The 19005-nt window shown below is 44.0% G+C and overlaps 1 long non-coding RNA gene across 3 annotated transcripts; it reads right to left on the bottom strand.

Moving 5' to 3' along the window:
- Nucleotides 1-7360: 7360 nt before the first annotated feature.
- LOC147996069 (uncharacterized) lies at nucleotides 7361-18633 on the bottom strand. Of its 3 annotated transcripts, none has more exons than XR_015677835.1 (3): nucleotides 18519-18633; nucleotides 17851-17995; nucleotides 7361-8688 (listed from the first exon to the last, which is right to left on the bottom strand). It is a non-coding gene; the product is annotated as an uncharacterized LOC147996069 (long non-coding RNA). The 3 variants fall into 3 exon arrangements; XR_015677829.1 differs by lacking the exon at nucleotides 18519-18633 and adding an exon at nucleotides 13372-13482 and having other exon boundaries at nucleotides 17851-18076; XR_015677821.1 differs by lacking the exon at nucleotides 18519-18633 and having other exon boundaries at nucleotides 17851-18131.
- Nucleotides 18634-19005: the final 372 nt, after the last annotated feature.

Here is a 19005-nt window from a genome sequence, read left to right as displayed (position 1 = left end):
ATGGCCGTGTGCTGCTACGTCACATAGCAGTCCACGGAGGTGCAATTAGGTGAAGGATCTTGAGGGGGAGATTGGCCTGAATCATCTGGCCCATAAATGGCAGTTGTAAGTGTGCTCAGTAAGTGAGAGGCCAGGGAGCCATGAACCTGAGCTGAAGAAAAGGTCCACTATGGCCGTGGCTCTCAACCTTCCTAATGCTGTGACCCTTTAATACACATCCTCATGTTGTGGGGACCCCCCCAACCACAAAATTAGTTTTGTTGCTACTTCATAACTGATTTTGCTGTTATGAACAGTCATGTAAATATCTGATATGCAGGATATCTGATATTTGAATCCCAAAGGGTCTCGTGCAACCCATTGATTGAGAACCACTGCCTTACAGCATGGAGAAGGGAAGCCAGTTTTAGACTTCCAGTTTCCAGAATGATGCTGGAGTATATTTTTACTTTATGATGTTGAGCCCGGGACTGGAGAGAAAGCTCAGCAAGTGTACTGCTCTTACGGAGGACCCAGGTCTGTTGGCCAGCAACCATGTTGGTCGGTTCGCCTGTAACTCCAGCCAAAGGTGATCCGTCCTGAAGGACATCCTCTTCAAGGGCAGCTTCTCGAGTGTGCACACACCCCAGCACATTAAAGCAACCCGAGAATTACATTAAAGATCCCTATCAAGGAATGCGGGTGGAGAACGTAGGTCACCAAGGACTGGCGCTCTCCTCAAGCTACATTGCGAGCTTACCCATGACAACTACCTGGGTGTATTGTTCTCTTGCCGTTGGGCTTTTCTAAAGATTATTATTTGTTAGAGGTCATAATATAATCAATCACATCATTTCAAACCTTGCCACCATCTCCTCCTTGCTCTCTTTCAAATTCACGGCCTTTTTTTTTTTTTTTTTGGTTAATTGTGATGTGATGTTTTATGGGTGTGTGTGTGTGTGTGTGTGTGTGTGTGTGTGTGTTTTGTGTGTTTTCCTAAACACCTAAGTCCTACCTGCTCAGTCTATATGTTACCCATATGTAATGTTTTCAAGGCTGACCATGTGGTTTAGACTAACCAGTCGATGGCTCCTCCCTGGGAAAGTCTGTCTCCTGCTCTCAGTTTTCCTTAGTTGCCTGCAGGTCTTTGTATAGGGTTATAGCCTCCTGGCTTTTCATCATTCACTTCAGCATGACATTGTTATCATTCTTCTTCAACTTCTGTTCAGGAAGTCATGGAGGTGAGACTTCATGGGTGTAATTTCAGACATTCCCAGGAGACACAATCTCACAGCAAACTCACTGCTTCTCTAGCTCTTAACAATAATCTTTCCACTCCCTCTTCTGCAATGTGGAAGCTATGTTGTAGATGAACTGTACAATTCCATATTTTTATTGCCTTGGTGCACTTCATAACTCTCCCCTTGTCTAACTTTCAACAGCCTAAAGTCGTCGTTGGTGTCACTGATAGGGGTAACCCGTAAGGACAGGAAGCACGACATGGCGAAAAAGTTGTGTTTCTAATATAAGACCAGAGTGAAGAGGTACTCATGTTTCTGTTGCTGCTACTACAAATTGTGACCAAGCTAGTGACTGAAGATAACACAGATATGTTCTCTTACAGCTATGCGGGTCAGGAGTCCATCATGTGTCAAGACACACCACTGAAGTCAGGGTGTTGGCAGAACCATGTCCCTTCTTAGATGATATCAGAAAAAGACATTTTCTTGGCTTGCTCCAACTTCTAAAGGCTTCTCACATTCCTTGGCTCCTGCCCACATCCCCTATCTTGAAGGACAGCAGCTGCCATGTCATGGGTCTTCCATGACACCTGTTCCTCTAACCACATCAGAAGATTCCCTCTGAGAACTTTAAAAACATGTGATTTGTAATGTGGGATCTATCAGATAATTTTAGAATATCTGTTCCTTGTGGTCTTAATGTAATCACAAAGGCAAGGCCCCTTTTATAGTATAAATTAGTGTGGGGAGGCTATAGATTTGCCTGGGAGACATGTTTTATGACTAGCTAGGAAGGATTGAATAAAGAGGGAAATATCGACATACACACTATGTCTATGTAGTGTTTATGTAATTTCTGCAAGCACTGGGGGCAGAATGTGTGCCAGGCAGCTCTCAACCACAGTGACAATATGCCCAAGATGAACAGCTAGAGAGGAGAAGAGACTTATTTGGATTTATGCTTTCTGTCCGTGGCTAGTTTGCTACATTGGCTTAAGTCCTATGGTGAGGCCAGCCATGGTCAAGCAAAGCTGTTCACCTCATGCCAGCCAGGAAGCAAGTGAAGAAGGGCCAGGGTGCCAATGTCTCTCTTAAGGACATGTGTCCAGTACTGCTGCTGCCCCTTCTCCTCCTCCTGCATCCTACCTCACACCGCCTTCTCATCAATTCCCCTCACTTCCTCCTCTTCCTCTTCCTTCTCCTCTCTTCCTCTTCCTCCTCACATCCTCCTCTTCCCCCTCTTCTTCTTCCTTTTGGTTTTCCAGATGGGATTTCTCTGTGTAGCCCTTGGTTATTCTGGAACTTGCTCTGTACCAGACTGGCCTCAGACTGAGAGATCTGCCTGCTTCTGCCTCTGGTGTCCTGGGCTAAAGGTCTGAGTTGCTACCACTCAGCTCTTTTCCTTCTACTACTTTTAAGAACATTTCCCTCTTTTTGGAGCCGAGACAGGGTCTTACTATGTAACTCTGAGTGACCTAGTGACACAGGAAAATTGGAGTGTCTTGATCACAATGGAGTCTTTCTCTGGTAGCTAGGATCCCAGAAACTCAGCAGTTATCAAAGCTGCCCTGAATCTGCTTGCTTCTTTGCTCTTAAATTGGAAGAATGAAATTCACTGACCAGTGATGGTGAGTTTTAGAGAAAAAAATTTATTATAGATTTATGGGTGGGAGCTCGAGAAGGAAAATGGGGAAGGGGTTCCCTAGAAATAGGATACCATGGGGCCTTTTAAAAAGATTTATAGCAGAAACCTCAGTGAGGTAGGAGGCAGGGATGAGCTTCTATAGGAAGAGGGGGTAGTAAGGGCCAGTTCATGGTTAGAAAAGATGGGACTGGTGTGGACTCTGGTGTGAGCATGGATAGCTAATGTTGGATGTCTGGGAGCTATGAGTCAGCACAAAATGGCTGATATCAGATGTCCAGGGAACTGAAAATAAAACATGCTGTTGCTGTCATATAGCACTCCTGTCAGACTGCCACTTTTGTGTAGATTTGATATAAAATTGACCTCGAGGTCTGAGACATGAGCCCTTTCATTTCACCAGCCTGTCAGTGTGTCTGTCTGTGCCGGCTAGTGCATGGGTGCCTGCTTGTCTGTGTGGTGGTCTTTGGCAGGAGTGAATTGAGCTTATTTCATCGGCCTGAGACTTCTTTCGTCGTTTCCAATCTCCTGGCCTCCAGTGACCCTCCTCCTTTCCCGGAAGCTTTGACCTCACAGCCTGTCAATCCAGCTGTCTCACTTAGGTAAGTGTCCAGGTGTCCAGGTGCTTTCCCTTTCAGTCACGTAATGGAGACTATTTCAGTCACGTGCCTAATAGCCTTTAGGCAAGGTGCTCACTTAGGAGATAAGGAGGAGGGAGAATGAGACCTTGTTCTGACCTCCAGCAAAGCAATTCAAAGAACTGCTGCTTTGAAACCCCTGCCCTAACTGACCAGCGTCTATCTTCTGTCATTACTGGAGCTTGCTATGTAGAGCAGGCTGGCTCCAAGCCCACAGACAGCCTCCTGCTCTGCTTCCCAAGTACTAGGATTAAAGGTATGATCTACTTTGCCCATCCCAGCTGTGACCTAATTTTTTCCCACGAGGTCTCCCTATATAAGAGACCCACTGCCCAAGCCTTCAAAACAGGACATTAGGGCACATTTAAGATCTAGATGGTAATGCCATATAAGCGATCCTCTGTCCCTCGGGAGGTTCATGACTATAAAGGATCACAAGTCAATTTTTTGTCAGTTTGAGACGGGGTCTTGCCATGTAGCCTAGCCTAGCCTAGCCTAGAACTCTTGACCTTCCTGCCTTCAGAGAATGTGGATTATACCTGTGTGCCACCATACCCAACTACAAACGAAAGGTTTTATTGAAATGAGAATCAAGAGTTGCAGGATACCTTTGTATTGGTACAACTCCATTGTCTTTTCCCTCACCCAGAATTGCTTCTCAGGAGCAGCCATTTGTTGCACGGGGTTTTCGAGTCATTCACTCTCATTTTTGTAAAGTTTTCCTCTCTGTGAGTATGTTATAATGTATTTATGCTTTCTTTTTTTTAGGGAAACTGGAGTAGGTAGCGTCCAGGCTTGGGGCTACTGTGTTCTTGTGTGGACATGGTATGCACATCTTTTGGTGATTGCAAGCACACACTTCTATGACTTACACTTGGATGCAATCTTAGCATTATGAGGACTGGGTATGCTTGGTCTCCTTGGACACTACCACACTATATTCCAATGTGTTCCCAGCCAGCAGCGTACTTTCTGTATTTTTTCTTTATTACCTACCTGTTCTGTCCTGGAGTTCTGGAAGCTGGGGTTTGTCAGTGCGGATATGGCTGGCATTCCCCTCACTGCACAGCACGGGCTGTCTTTGAACCCTGCTCGTTCTGCCGCAGCATCCTGTGAGCTGAGATACACTGATCTGTACCATCACCCCTGACTTATAGCTTTGTTTTATAGGCCTGGCTTTTTAGTTCTAAAAATCTTATTTAACTCCACGTCGACATTATTCAGTTCAAGAAAATTGCAGAGTGTGGTGTGGAGGGGGGTTGCAGCCTAGTAGTAACCTGTTTGCCTAGTACATTTGAGGTCCCGGGTTGATTCCTGATTATATAAAGTCTGTGTGCCAAAGAATACAATTTAATAGCTTTGGGGGTGGGGAACCGCATTCATTTCCCTTTGTTTTGTAATAAAAATATTCATAGATAGGGTGAAAATAATCTCTTTTTAATTATTTCCCCTAAGTCTAATCGAATGAATTTCTGATAGATATTTATTAATAAGTTACTATATACTATTCATTCCAGCTTATGATATAGCCATATAATATGGCTTCCAGAAGGCATCATACTTGTGTAAGTTTTTGTCCTATGAGATGGTAAAACGCTTCTATGCACATATGGAAATCAATATCCCTCCCTCTCTTCCTCCTCTCCCTCCTTCTCCCTTTCTCTCCCTCTCCCTTTCTTTCCTTTTTTCCAAGGTCCCACACTATAGCTCAGGCTAGCCTAGAACTCACTACGTAGTCTAGGCTAGCTTCAAGCTACTATCCCGTTGCATCAGCCTTTCTAGTGCTGCAATTACAAGTATGAGCTTCAAAGCCTAGGTGGCATGTGATGATTCCTAAGACATAAGCCAGTGGCCCTATTCATGACTTCAGTCTTGCTTGCCGTGCGGGCCCTCCTGCCTCATGACAATCTGGATCTGATTCTGAATCCTCAGGCTGTGTATCTAACAAGGAAAAGGATTATTAGAAAAGAGGGAATTTAATGAAGGGAGTTGGTGGCATGGGTGATGGGGTAGCTGAGGTATAAAAGGTTATGTTTCACCCCAAACATAAGAGCAGCAGGGAGGCATTTCCACCTTAGCCTGCTGGCACAGAGGTGATAGGATTAAAAACCAGGGCCCACTGGGAGCAAGAGCGATCATGGGTTTGTCAAATGGAAGCAGAAACTTCAATAAAGACATTGCTCTAGCCCCGTATCGGTCAGGGCACAGAAAAGGAAGGAACACCCTGCCTTCTCCCACTGCCTTCCAGACACATGATGGTGCCTCTTCCTGGCCAGTTTTCCTGGAAGAAGAGAAGGAAATGGCTTGCAGTGGTCAGCATCCCTGCTACAGAGCAGGAAAAAACGAAAGCATGCACCTGAGAACAAACCCAGATGGCTTCAGGCCTGTCACGTACAGCACTAGTCCTTCAGTTCTCGGAAGGGGAAATCTGCATTGGCCTGTAGAATGCAATTCTATAGCCTTTACTGGGAAAAGGATTCTCTGATTTTGTTTTCGATTATCCTGGATTTTAGACCATTGACTTCTACGTGAAACAAAGGGTAGAAACACTTCCAGGGTTTGAGAGCCCAGTGTGACTGTTTCTGAAAGCAAGCCTTTGATCTAGGGGTAATCTACATTCTCGACTGAGGCGTAGTCCAGTGCAGCTGCAAGACACACACGTAGGTGCTCTGGTCTGCATGTTAACTCTCCGATTATTTGACTTTGATGGTAGGAAGCCGTCGTTTGTCCTGGACCACTATATATTTACATATGATGAGAAAGCCTGTCCCCAAACAATGTGATCAGGAAACATTACGGTTTCCTAGATTAACTGCTTTTTAAATTTGTTTTATTAATTTTTGTAGATTCGAGGATTGGATATACACTAGGCAAACACTCTAACATTTAAAAATCGTCCAGCCTGAGCCTCTTGTGTATTTACTAGAAACATTCTCTTGTCCTGGGTGACATGTTCCCACTCTTCCTTACCGTCGCTATTGGTTGATTATGATGTTGGGGATCAGACCCAAGCCCTGGTGCTTACTGAACAGCGACTTTACCACTGAGCTACACTCAGACCCTGGGGCATGACAATGTGATTTAGTTTCTTCACTCAACTCCCAGTAGAGAGAATTGAACCCAGGACTTCAAGCATGCTAGGAAAGTGCTCTGCCACCGAGCTGTGTCTCCGGCCTGTGATGTGACCGTTTTTTAAAACAAGATTTTCATGAAAGGCCAGGCAAAATGGTCTTTGCATAGTACATCTACAGTTGCAGCACTCCCAAGGCGGAGGCAGAGGGTCACAAATTCAAGGTCATCCTGGCCTTTATAATGAGACCCTGTCTCAAAAAGAAAAGGGAAAGTCTTCAGTGATGTATACAGCCTACATCGTCTGCTGTCAGGAGAGAACTGTGTGTTGTTTCGGAGGTGCAGGTTTTCACATAGCCCAGGCTAGCCTTGAACTCGCTGCATAGCTGAGGATAACTCTGAATTCTCATTTCTCCTACCTCTACTTCCTAAGTGGTGTGGGTCACATGACCAGTCCAGCATCTCATTTTTCATCTTTGAAATACTGACATTTCTTTAACAAAATCATGAAACTCTGTGCCTCCCTTTATAAACATAATGTAGTTTTTTTTTTAAACAAAAAAATCACTTACACATTTTTTTCTCCTTCATCATGACATTCTATAAGCACATTGTATTCCACCCAAGAGGTGGTTAAAGCCAGCTTCTGGTGAAGACAGTGAGAGGGAAAATCTAGTGAGTGTTCTAACATGTTATAGATAGATAGCTGACACAGATACTCCTATCAAGATAAAGCATGTGATTGATTAACATTGCTAAAACTGCCTCAATGATTAACTCTAGCACTCAGATTCGAGGAGGTGTTTACCCTTTATTCATTTCTGTATGCGAATTGTTTATAGCAAGCATGCTGGCTTATCACACATTATAATTTATCATGAATATGATTACAACATACTAAAATCTCAGCACAGAAAAGTAACTAAAGAGAAATACGCTATTGTATGATTCCAACAGTTGCTTCCCGATCATGGGGTTGTGAAAGATTTTTAAAAATGACTATTGCTTCAACAAACAAGACTCTGTGTGGGTTTCATACTTTGTACCAAAAAAGGGGAGACGAAGCAGATGAGAGGGTCAGAAGGAGTTTCTAGGGACGAACTGGGTAACTTAAATACCTAAACATGTTCACGCTGTTTCTCAGCTCACCTTGGATTTTTCTCCTGGGTGTTGGTGGGATCTAACTTCACACTTTCTAATCGCCAGTAATGCATTTCAGAATGCCTGAAGCACAGAGGGATCAGGCTGCTTTAAAGGGCCAAATGACTGGAGGGAAAGCCTCAAGGCTCCAACGGTTGATGCCTAAGATGCTTTTCCTGGGGACTCCCACTGAGTGTGTGGTCACTACTGTGCTATTCAGACCCACCACTGACACTGAAAATCCTTTTTAGGGATACTTACTCCTAAGGGCACAGTTTGTAAGAAGTTTCAGTTTCTCCTTTGGTTTGTAAGAAGTGTCAGCACAGGCCAGAGACTGTCAGAAGCATTAGAGTCTCAGGCTAGCGTGTTCTCATGCCCACGGTATCAGCTCACTTCTCGGAAGCTCACACAGCTTAGTTTTTCTCAGAAATGTAGACCATCCCATGCAAAACAATGTGGACATTGGTTTTCCACCTCAGGGACTCCTTTCCTGATAAACTGTCCTGTGGGCAGACTTCAGTGTGCCTGGCAAATACTTGCGGTAGGTTTCTGATGCCCCCAGGACTTGAACTGCACAGATCACAATCAATCAAAGTGTACCGCTCCTGCCAGGATCTCTGTTTTCTCAGCACCTACAGCCCTCCTTGGATTCCCCTTCTAACTCAGGAAGAATGGCATAAGAACCAAAGGGTCACAGTAACCCACACATCAGCAGGTGAGGTTTTCTTTGCAAAACACAGAAAAAACCCGATCAGATCTATGATGATATCTGCACTTGAGTCACCAAGTAGCCATAGCATTCGCCATGGGGTTTTGCTGCTGGAAGCCATCTCACTGATGGAAAATCACCGAATTGCTTCAGCTCCCCGCTGTTGCGCTGTTGCGTTCGTAACTGGGATGCCTCAAGGCTTCGTGGCAAGGGTTGCAGCTGGCATAAATAATGTTGCTTTGTGACCTCAAACCTTTCCAAGGGCCAAAGCTAGGAAAAGAAAGAAGAGTTGGTTCAAATGGCACAAAGACAGAAGTATTATTTAAGCCTGTGACAATTTTTAGTCTCATCTGTGCATGCACAAAAAAAAAATTTTTTTTTAAAATCTATTCTGCACTTGGGTACAAAGTACATGTCGTACCCAGGAAGTTCAAATGTCGATTATCATTATTAATATCCTTGGTTTCCTTGCTTGGTCATTGCCAAATAAAACAACCCATTAAGTAAAAGCTGATGCAGGAAAAAGGGCCGGGAGCAAAATTGTCCCAGACAGAAATGGGTAGCTGAGCCTTTCCATCTTCCCAAGAGAGGCGTTTCCAGTGACAAGAACCAAGCTTGGAAGGAGAACGCCTGCGCAGTGTGTCAGGCTCACAACTGGTTTTTTGACAGTCGAAAGGATCACCTAGATGTCCTTGGTGTGCTTGAGACAGAAACAAGCAGTTCTGAAGGAAAAAAACAAAAAAAAAAAAAAAAAAAAAAACGAAGAGTCCCCTAGCCCTCCCACGGTGGGGGTGGCAGGGGTGCTACCAACGCAGAAGAGGTCCTGTCTTGGCTCTGGCTAGCCTCCATGTGACCAGGTGTGGTTTTGTGCTGTTTTCTCTGGGGGCTTTTTTGCACAGAGTCCTCCTATCTTTGGAGACAGTTTTCAGTCAGTTCTGAGACAGGAGACTGGAGCAAGGATGCTTCAGTCTCCTAGGTATGCAGTTTTCAGCTAAAGTGGCCAAAGGAATGTTCCAACCAGGCATTTCCACCAATGAGGCAAGCTGAGGGATCCTTGTTATTTTTCGGAACTTCACAGAGCTGTGGAGGAAGAAATGTGTATGCATATTCTCTCTCTCTCTCTCTCTCTCTCTCTCTCTCTCTCTCTCTCTCTCTCCCTCCCTCCCTCCCTCCCCCACCCCTCACTGTTTCCCTGTCTTTCTGTCACTGCCAGGGATCAGACTTTAAGCTTGTTCATGGTAGGCACGCACTACACTACTGAGCCACATCCCCGAACACCTTTTCTTTTAAAACATAAAGCAGGAGCAAGACTGCAGTTGACACAATCCGACACCTCCCCCCCTTGAAAAAAATCGTTTTAGCACCAAAGCCTTTAAAATCCTTGGACTGGTTTAGAGAAGGAGTGTTTATATTGGGACCTGTACATTAGTCGACTCTGTGTGTGTGCTACGCACACTAAGTGCCAGTCATCTGCCCTGTGGCCCCACCTCTAAGGAGGTGGGAAGAACAAATCATTCTGTTCGTGGTCTGGAATAACTTAAGACTCCAAAGAAACAAGCTTCAGTTCAACAGCCTAAAAATGCAGGAATCGGAAGGAGGTTTACAGTGAGCCTAGGAATGCCCTTGACATTCAAACCACGAACTCCATCCTACCAGATGTAATTCTACTCCCTCTGCCCAGCCTGTGCAAGTTCTGGGCAGTGTCAGAATTCAGCCTGTCGGCCTCAAAACCAGGGAGGATCTTATTTCTTGGAGATAAGCCTAAGACCTAGTTGTACAGGGTTGATCTCAATTTTCTCCAGTGGCCACTACATTTATTTAAAAACATAACAAAAGAAGGTGTGGCTTAAAATTTTACTTTCATTGGATTCATGCCAGGGTGATTTAGCATTTATCCAGTGACTGGCTTCCATGTTGAAATGCTTCCTAAATGAGTCTGCTGGTCACTTCACTGGAATGTTCCCTGGGCTCTCTTTTGCAACTGTAAAATATTAGCATCTGAAAGGGGTGTTGAGCCAGCATGTGTGTGAGGTGGCTCTCAGGAAACCTCAGGGCCGCAGCCAAGGAAGGTATCCACAAGATTACAGAGACGACAAATGTTTTCTCCCTAGGTCAGATGAGTTAGATCACCTTTCATGCAGTGAAAATGGTAGGCTAGATCTGTCAAAGAATTGTGTGTGTGTGTGTGTGTGTGTGTGTGTGTGTGTGTGTGTGTGTGTGTGTATGTCAGAGTCTCTCTATTATGTAGCTCTGTCTGTCCTACAACTCACTATGTGGATCAGGCTGGACTCCAATTCACAAAGATCCAACTGCCTCTGCATAAGTGTTGGAATTAATGATGTTGCACATTTTGGGAAAATCTAAGTAGGAAATTTTAAGAGACAGAGTGCATACACATGCATACATCCATGATCCCCGACACACACACACACACACACACACACACACACACACACACACACACAAACACACCACACTGGAAGAATGAATCTTGGTAATTCCAGTAAAATTTGTGTGTCTTCATCGTTAGTATCAGTGTTTCCATTATTCAACACAGGTCTCATGTAGCCCAGGTTGGCCTTTAACTCCCTACATAACCAAGGATAGCCTTGAACTTCTGATTCTCCTGTCTTCCTGGGATTACAGGTACGTGCCACCACACTTGTTATATGCAGAGCTAGGGATCAAACCCATGACTTCTTATGTGCTGGGCACATACTGTACCAATGGAGCTGCAAAAATGGAAGTCAAATTATACAGTTACTTTAGTCAGCTTTTAGCAATTCCCTTCACTTTAGCTCAAGTTCTGTCACAGAACAGTGCCACCAAGGCAACTTTTTTTTTTTTTTTTTTTTTGGTTCTTTTTTTGGAGCTGGGGACCGAACCCAGGGCCTTGCGCTTCCTAGGCCAGCGCTCTAACCACTGAGCTAAATCCCCAACCCCCCAAGGCAACTTTTAAAAGAAAGTCTATGGCCATCATGGTTGGGGGCAGGGTAGCCAGAGCAGTAGCCAATGAGCTCACATCCTGATCTGAGTTTGAGGAGGGGAGGGCCAGGCCTAATGTGAACTTTTGAAACCTCAAGGCCCACCCCAGTGACACACTCCCTTAAGGCCACTGCTCCTAATTTTCAATAAACAGTCCAACAAGTAGAACTAAAAATTGAAATATACGAGTCTATGGGGACCATTCTCATTCAAACCACCACACCCTTCAAAGCTAAACAGACTCTTACCACACAATCCAGCCATTATGCCCCTAGGTAAACACCTAAACGGTGCCTGGGATATACATGCAAGGCAAACAGTCGTACATTTTTCCTGTTTACCTAAGAAAGTACATACCCATGGGAAACCCTGCCCATGTAAGTCGATGGTAGTAGCTTTAAGAGAGGTGACAACCTCATGGAACCAACACATCTCTTGATAGTCAAGTGGCTAAACCGACGTACGTGCAAACAATGAAATAAAAACCTGAAAAAAAAATAATCCACTACAGAGGCGTGCACAAAGGTAGAAGAATTATGTGTTTACTTTTGCAGGGATGGGAATCAAACTCGGAGCTGCAAACACACCAGGCAAGTGCTCCTTCAGCGAGCTATGTCCCCAGACTAGCGGTGGAAGATTCATAGATGCATATTGCCAAGTGAAAAAAGCTCATGTAAGAAGACTACATAGTTCTACTTCAGCTAAATGACATCATAGAAAAGGCCAACTATAATAACAATAAAAAGATCAGTGGTTGCCAGGAGTTCAGGGTGGAGACGTTAGTCCATGAATCATAGGGAGTCTTCAGGCCAGTGGAGCCACTCTACACAATGCTGATGTGTATTTTGCTAACATCATAAAACTCTACCATAAGAAGAATGGACTTGGGCTGGGGAGATGGCTCAGCAAGCAGGTAAATGTACCTGCCACCAAGTCCAATGGCCTGAGTTCTGTCCTGAATCACTTGAGGGAGGGAGAGAAACAACTCCTGAGAATTATACTTTGAGCTCCACATGCCTGCAGGGACACACATGCTCCTATTGGTACACAGAGAGCTGATGAATACTTCATCATAAACTGTGATTTTATTGGCATTGGCTAATCGATATGTATCAGTATTGGTTCATCAACTATGAGAAATGTATCAGACTAAGGTAAGACGTGAATGATCAGGGAGACCGAGGGAAGGAAGGAAAATAGGAGTGACCAGTACTATGAGTTCAAAGTATTAGCAAACCTCAAACTTCTAATAAGTGGATAGTTTCGACTCAATTAAAAACTTTTGGTTTAATATCCTACAGGGTAATAGTAATCTTTGGAATTTCCCTTTCCATCAAATATAAATGACTTACAATTACTCTAGGAAATAATTAACATATCCACCCATACACATATGTCTGACTTCATGGATTAGGAGCCCGATGTATTAAGTAGAAAGGTCAAGAAAAGTTCCTGTCACCGAGGAGACATAGCTATGAGTGGGCATCACAGACAATGTCAGTAAGACACTAAAACATCAGATAGACAGACATCTTGTCTTAATGACGATTTCTCCTTTTCGATTTAATTATACAGTAGCAGGTCCTGTTTGCTGGAGTAGAGCTTTATATGCAATGTTGGGTAGTTGTGTAAATAAATTTCCGTGTTGTAAGTTCACCGCTTGTGTCAGCCAGAGTCCAGCCAGGAGACAAACAATAGCGATAATGTAAAGACTTGTTTGACAAGTCTCTAGAGCTAGAAAAACAAAAAGAGAACATTACGCTGTCGTAGAACTAGTGACTTCAGGAAGTGAAGATTGCCATTCGATGTGGAGAAAGGATGAGAGATGCTGATTATTTAAATGGAAGCATTGGGTGTAGGGCAGGAAGGTGTAAGAGACTGCTCAGGAGGAAGGAAGAGAGCCAGAGGGTACCCGGGGGTGCCGAGTGGTTTGGAGTGATGGACGACACGCAAACTGGAAAACATTACCGTTACTGAAGGATGTGCCACCGGCAGGGTGGTGGGCTGATTCTGGTGGCACAAAAAGCAGCTTGAAGGAGCAAGGTCTTGCTCACCAGCACTCCCTATTGGCAGACACAACTAGGGAGCAAGAAAACAAAGAGGAACTGTGTTGCATAGAAAGCTGTAGAAGAAAAACATAACGATTATAACAGCCAGGACACGCTGTCACCCAATGCTTGTAATGGATATGTCTGTTGTGGAAAAAACATATGCCTGGGGCGAGACAGACCTGGTCTCACTCCTCAGCCTTTTGCTAAGAGCAAGTGCAGACAGAGGAGGCTTTGTGTCTTAGTTTGAACATCTATTAGTGTGTAACTCAGGCAAACAGACCGCATTTCCTCAGAGTTCAATTGCCTCAAATGAAAAGAGGGCCAAGAATGGCAATGGCACAAGGATTTTGTAAACATCACAGCAAATCATAGACAGGCATAGCATCGCGTGCCTCTGTCGTCCTTGCAATTCCAGAGACTGAGGCAGGAGGATCACTCGGGCCCAGGAGTTAGGGGTCAGCTGGGCAATGTACGTCCTATCTCCTGAACAACAATAGGTAAATAAATAAATGATAGTGCATGGACGAAGAGTGGGAATTTAAATGTAGGTGATGGTTTCAGAGTCTATGCTTACTGACTAAAGCCATCTCTCATACTCACATTAATTAATTAATTAAGTTAAATAATGAACACAAGTTTAAAAACGACATTGTATACATATATGGAATTCTCAAAAATAGATGGGAAATATTAGATTAAATTTTCTTTTGTTTATCTGGAGTTTGTTTTTGAGACAGGATCTTGCTATGTAGTCCTGGCTGGCCCAAGGCTAGCTATGTAGACCAGGTTGGCCTCAAACTTGAAGTGATCCTTCTTCCTCATCCTTCCAGGTGCTGTGATTATACTTGTCTGGCTATTTCCATTTTTGTCTCAATAAAAATTTTCATTTAAAGAAATAACAATACAGTTTATCACTGGTGGTTCTACCTGTACCTACTGTTAACTGTGAAATGAAGAAACACTGGTTAGGAATAGAGTCATGTTTACCTAGCATTTCATACCATGTTTCTGAAGATTCAGAAATGAATAGTTGGTGGTTTGATGACAATAGATTTAGCTTTAAGAATATATATAATGGAGGTTGGAGATTTAGCTCAGTGGTAGAGCACTTGCCTAGTAAGCGCAAGGCCCTGGGTTTGGTTCTCAGCTCTGAAAAAAAGAAAAAAAGAGAATATATATAATGGGGCTGGAGAGATGGCTCAGTGGTGAAGAGCACTGACTGATCTTCCAGAGGGTTCTGAGTTCAATTCCCAGCAACCACATGGTGGATCATAAATGTCTATATCTGCTGCCCTCTTTTGATCTGCAGGCATACATGCAGGTAGAATGCTATATACATAATAAATAATGAATATATATATACATATAGATATACATATGTATATAGATATACATAATGTATATATATATACATATATACACATATATATAATCTATACCACCTCCTAATGACATTTTAACCACACAGTATTTAAAGAATCCAAGTGGAGGGAGTATCCAATACCTCACAAGGATTAAGGACTGAGTATAGGTCCCCAGGATCTATGCAAAGTCAGACACAGTAATATGCATCTATAACCCCAATGTTCCAAAGGGAAGACACTAGCAGAGACAGAAAGATCCCAAAACTCGTGAGCCAGGTAGCCTAGCCTATAAAGTGGTTGAACAAGAGACACTACCTCAGACAAGGTGCCATTCACTGAGGACTGACCTGGGAAGTTGTTCTCTCATCTCCACAGGCAAGCCATGACACGCATATGATTCAGGCAAGCCCCGACACGTGAGTGGTTACAATCACACACGAGAATAAGCACACCACACACAAAGATAAGTCAGTCGATATTTAGAGAATCCAACATTTTGAAAGACGTAGGACACCACCCAAAACTGTGAGTGCAAAGCTTGAAGCAGCACGGACTACTCATTCTCTATCCATTTTGCTTCGTTTACTGAAAGGGGAACGTGTCTGAAATAGACTCTAAGTTACCGAAAGAAGACTGTTGGGGGCCAAGTCTCCCAGTGCCTTCCCTACATTCTCCACTTCAGCTCGTGTTTGGACAGTCAGTAAACTCAGTTTTAGTCCTTCTTGAGGATGCCAAGAGGAAGTGACATTTTAAAAACCTCAGCTGGTTCCACAGATAAGAGATTTAAAGAAAAAAAATAATAAAGTCTGTGCCAAAAAGATCTTGCCAAACAGCTTCAGGCAGCAATGAGAACCCATCTGTTTCCCCTTGAGCCACCATCCTCCTTCTATGGGTTTGTCCTTATGCAAGCATAGGGAATTTATTTGGTTTGGGGTCTCTTCCTGATGTGGGCTGTAGTTGAAACAATCAGTCGTTTGGAAGAAGTTACCCACTTTTCAAAGACAAGCCTGTGATCGAAGATGCTTCTTAGATAATTCTTGCCCCACCCCCACCTCTGTATCAGGCTCCCTGGCTCTGGAAGTGATCAAAAAGAGTAATAAAAAAATATGGTTAGGTTTTAATAGTCAAATAGAAGCAGAGCTATCCTGAGAATTCATCTCTCACCAAGGTGTGCCAGAGGGGTCGGTACATCTGTGTTCCTAGGATTCTGTTTCCCTCCTAACAGCCTTTCCCAGAAGACAGAATTGGGGAACCCAGAAACTCCTTTCATGGTGGCTTTGTCATAGGCCTCCTTCATCTGTAGTTAGCTGCAAATCTGTGATAAATCATGCCATCAAACACCACCTAATGTTATAGTTAACTCAGAGTCAATCTAGACTAACAGATGGCTGTTAAAAAGGGGAACGCCGTGCACATTTATTGGGCTGATAGAATTAGCAGCTTGTTTTGAACTTTAAAGGAAGACAGTCCTATATTGTGTTCTGAACGGGGGTGTTCCTGAAGTTCTTACTTAATTATCTATCTATGATTAGAAATGGGAAGGAAAAAAGTCTTCATATGCAACTATCTATGCCAGTTGGAATTCAGTGAAGATAGTTGGCTCAATACACACACACACACACACACACACACACACACACACAGACCCCTTTTCCAAAATACTCTTCCATTGTTACTTTTGTTTTAATTAAAGCATCTTCTGCCTGTCCTGCAAGAGCTATGAATACAACTCCAAACTTTCCAAAACACCTTACAATTGTGGCCTGAGGTCGCAGCACTCAAAAGGACAATGGGATAGATTGATTCGTGGAGGGGACGTCACAGGCATGTCTGGGCTTCTTCCTCCAAGGCTCCCATGAGCTCTCCCTAGAAGACGATGCCAAGGGTGTACAAAGGTCTGCCCTTGGCTACAAATAACTGTGCTATTCTAAGGACGCCTGGGCCTCTATAAGGCAATGGAGCAGGAGGATTTGTGAGTTGAATTTCAGATACCAGCAAGGAGCATGGTGTGTCCGAATAAAATCAGAATTAGATGCTGGCCTCTATGAAGGGGAAGATGCTGACAATAAGCAGAAAGCCAGAATTCATGGTACCACCCAGGGCTCACAGAGGACTTTCTTGGGTTTGATCCAGCATGTCAGATTCCGTCTGTCCCTCCTATGCTGTGTTCTCAACCACAGCTGCAATGGTGGACAGAAGTCTGTGCATCCCCCTATTTCCTACGAAGCTGGTTGTAAAGCCGGGAGCCATCTTTACAGATGATAGAGAGCATTTTTTAAAACCGGGAAACTAGAGCAAGGTGACCGCGGAAACCTTTCCTCTTCCGTTACGATGATGGGACTGCGGGCCATTCCAGAGGAGAAAGTTGGTTGGGTGGAGTGGTTGTTCATCTTGACGAAATGGTGTCAAAGCACCAGGTTTCCCAATGGCCCTATTTTTGGCTAATGGTGTAATCACATTACCACCATGGACCTTAAACTCATGAGGATAGTCAGAAACCCCTCCACCATCTCCCTTATGCTCTTAGCCAGTGCGTCTAACCTATTACCTTCCTCTTCACACAATCTCTGGCATCTGTACCGGTTAGCTTTCTTGCCACCAGCGTTATCTCATCTCCAGTGTGCCCTGGGCCTTTTAAACACTGTGCTTGCTTCCTTCTGGAAGCCTATCTTTCCGACGTCATTCCCCCACGCCCCTCCTCTGCTCAGAAGCCGTCAATGGCACCTGTCTGCGCACTGTGCTCGCTGATAAAGGTCTAAATTAACCTGGCATCTTCGGGCTGTGAAAATCTGGCCCAGGGTTGCATTTCTGCCCTTATCTTTTGACATAAATTATACATTCTCCTCAAGTGAGTCTATTCAATGGCCTGAAGACATTTGGCTCATTCCTATTTCCCTCACATCCCAAAGGTTGTGACCTCCCCCGGAATGCCGTTCCTTCATTAATTTCCTTAGGTACAGCCTTTGTTCCCCCATCCCCACATCAGGTAAATGTACTCTGGCCTAAGCTAGGTCTGAAATGGGCAGTCTTACCTTTGGAGGGCTTCTTCCACAGATGCATGTCAGGCTTTCTATTTTAACATCATTGTTTGAAGTTGTGCCAGAGGATCAGGGAATCGTTTGTGGTCGGTCATTAGTCCCTATCCACTGGTGTATGCATTCTAGGATCTGATGTGCTCTACGGGATAAACGATACATAGTATGCAATACGGCTTGTGAAAATGCTGACTTACACAATACTACTATTAGAAAAGAATGTAACAGACTCAGACCTTGCTCTTCAACTTAAGGTTCCCAGACCAGCAGCTGTGGTCACTTGGGACCTGCTAGCAACAGTGCTGGCCCCACCCTTTCCTACTGATCAAGACTTACATAGTGACAAGATTCTCAGATAATCTGAGCACACAGTGCGGTCTGAGAGGTACCAGGACCAGCCTTAGCTTGCAAAGGAAAGGAAGGAAGAGCTAGTGAAGAACGTTCTGAAACAGGAGCCACAAGTTGGGCATTTTGTATCATTTCTTCTCTGTGAGATCCTTGAAGAAAAAAAAAAAAAAAACACCTAATAATTCAGAGATTTGCTTTCAGAGTGGTCGGGAGACTGAAAACAAGCAAATAAACACGAAAAAGCGATGTTTTTGATTATGTAAGGCTTACACATATGGTTAAGTCATTATTATTGGCATTTTCTGATTCATGCTTGCCTTAGGGTGTCACAGCTGGTTTGACGCAGAGCGGGGACCATGATACAGTCTCCAACTTTCTACTCCAGTCCACTGTGAGCAGAACTCCATCTCCATAGACTCGGGCTTTGGCACTGCCAGAAAGGCTGGAAGTGTCTCTGGAGAAAGGAATCTGATGTCCCAAGAGTCTTTAAATGTGTCAGTACCCCGTGACCCAGTACATTCTCTCTCCGGAGCTCTGCCTTAAGGAAGTAAACCGGAATGCAAATAAGAACTTGTAAGTCACCATACCCATTGCGGGTTGACTTATATTGGGTTGAGAATCCCTGCACACAACCTAAATATCTAACAACTGGGAGTGTTTAAACCAATGATAGGAATTCATAATCTAGTCCACGATGCAACTATTCAGACCTTTCCTTAAAAAGAGTTTGTAAGGACATGCAAGAAAAATGTTCAGTGTGATATTTAGCCAAAGAGAGGGAAAAAAGAGATGGATCATAAAATT

This window comes from Rattus norvegicus, chromosome 2 (genome assembly GCF_021556685.1).
Source record: "Rattus norvegicus strain SHRSP/BbbUtx chromosome 2, alternate assembly SHRSP_T2T, whole genome shotgun sequence".
Classification (NCBI taxonomy): domain Eukaryota; kingdom Metazoa; phylum Chordata; class Mammalia; order Rodentia; family Muridae; genus Rattus; species Rattus norvegicus.
The sequence above is the reverse complement of the archived record's forward strand: the minus strand, read 5'-3'. Positions and strand labels throughout refer to the sequence as shown.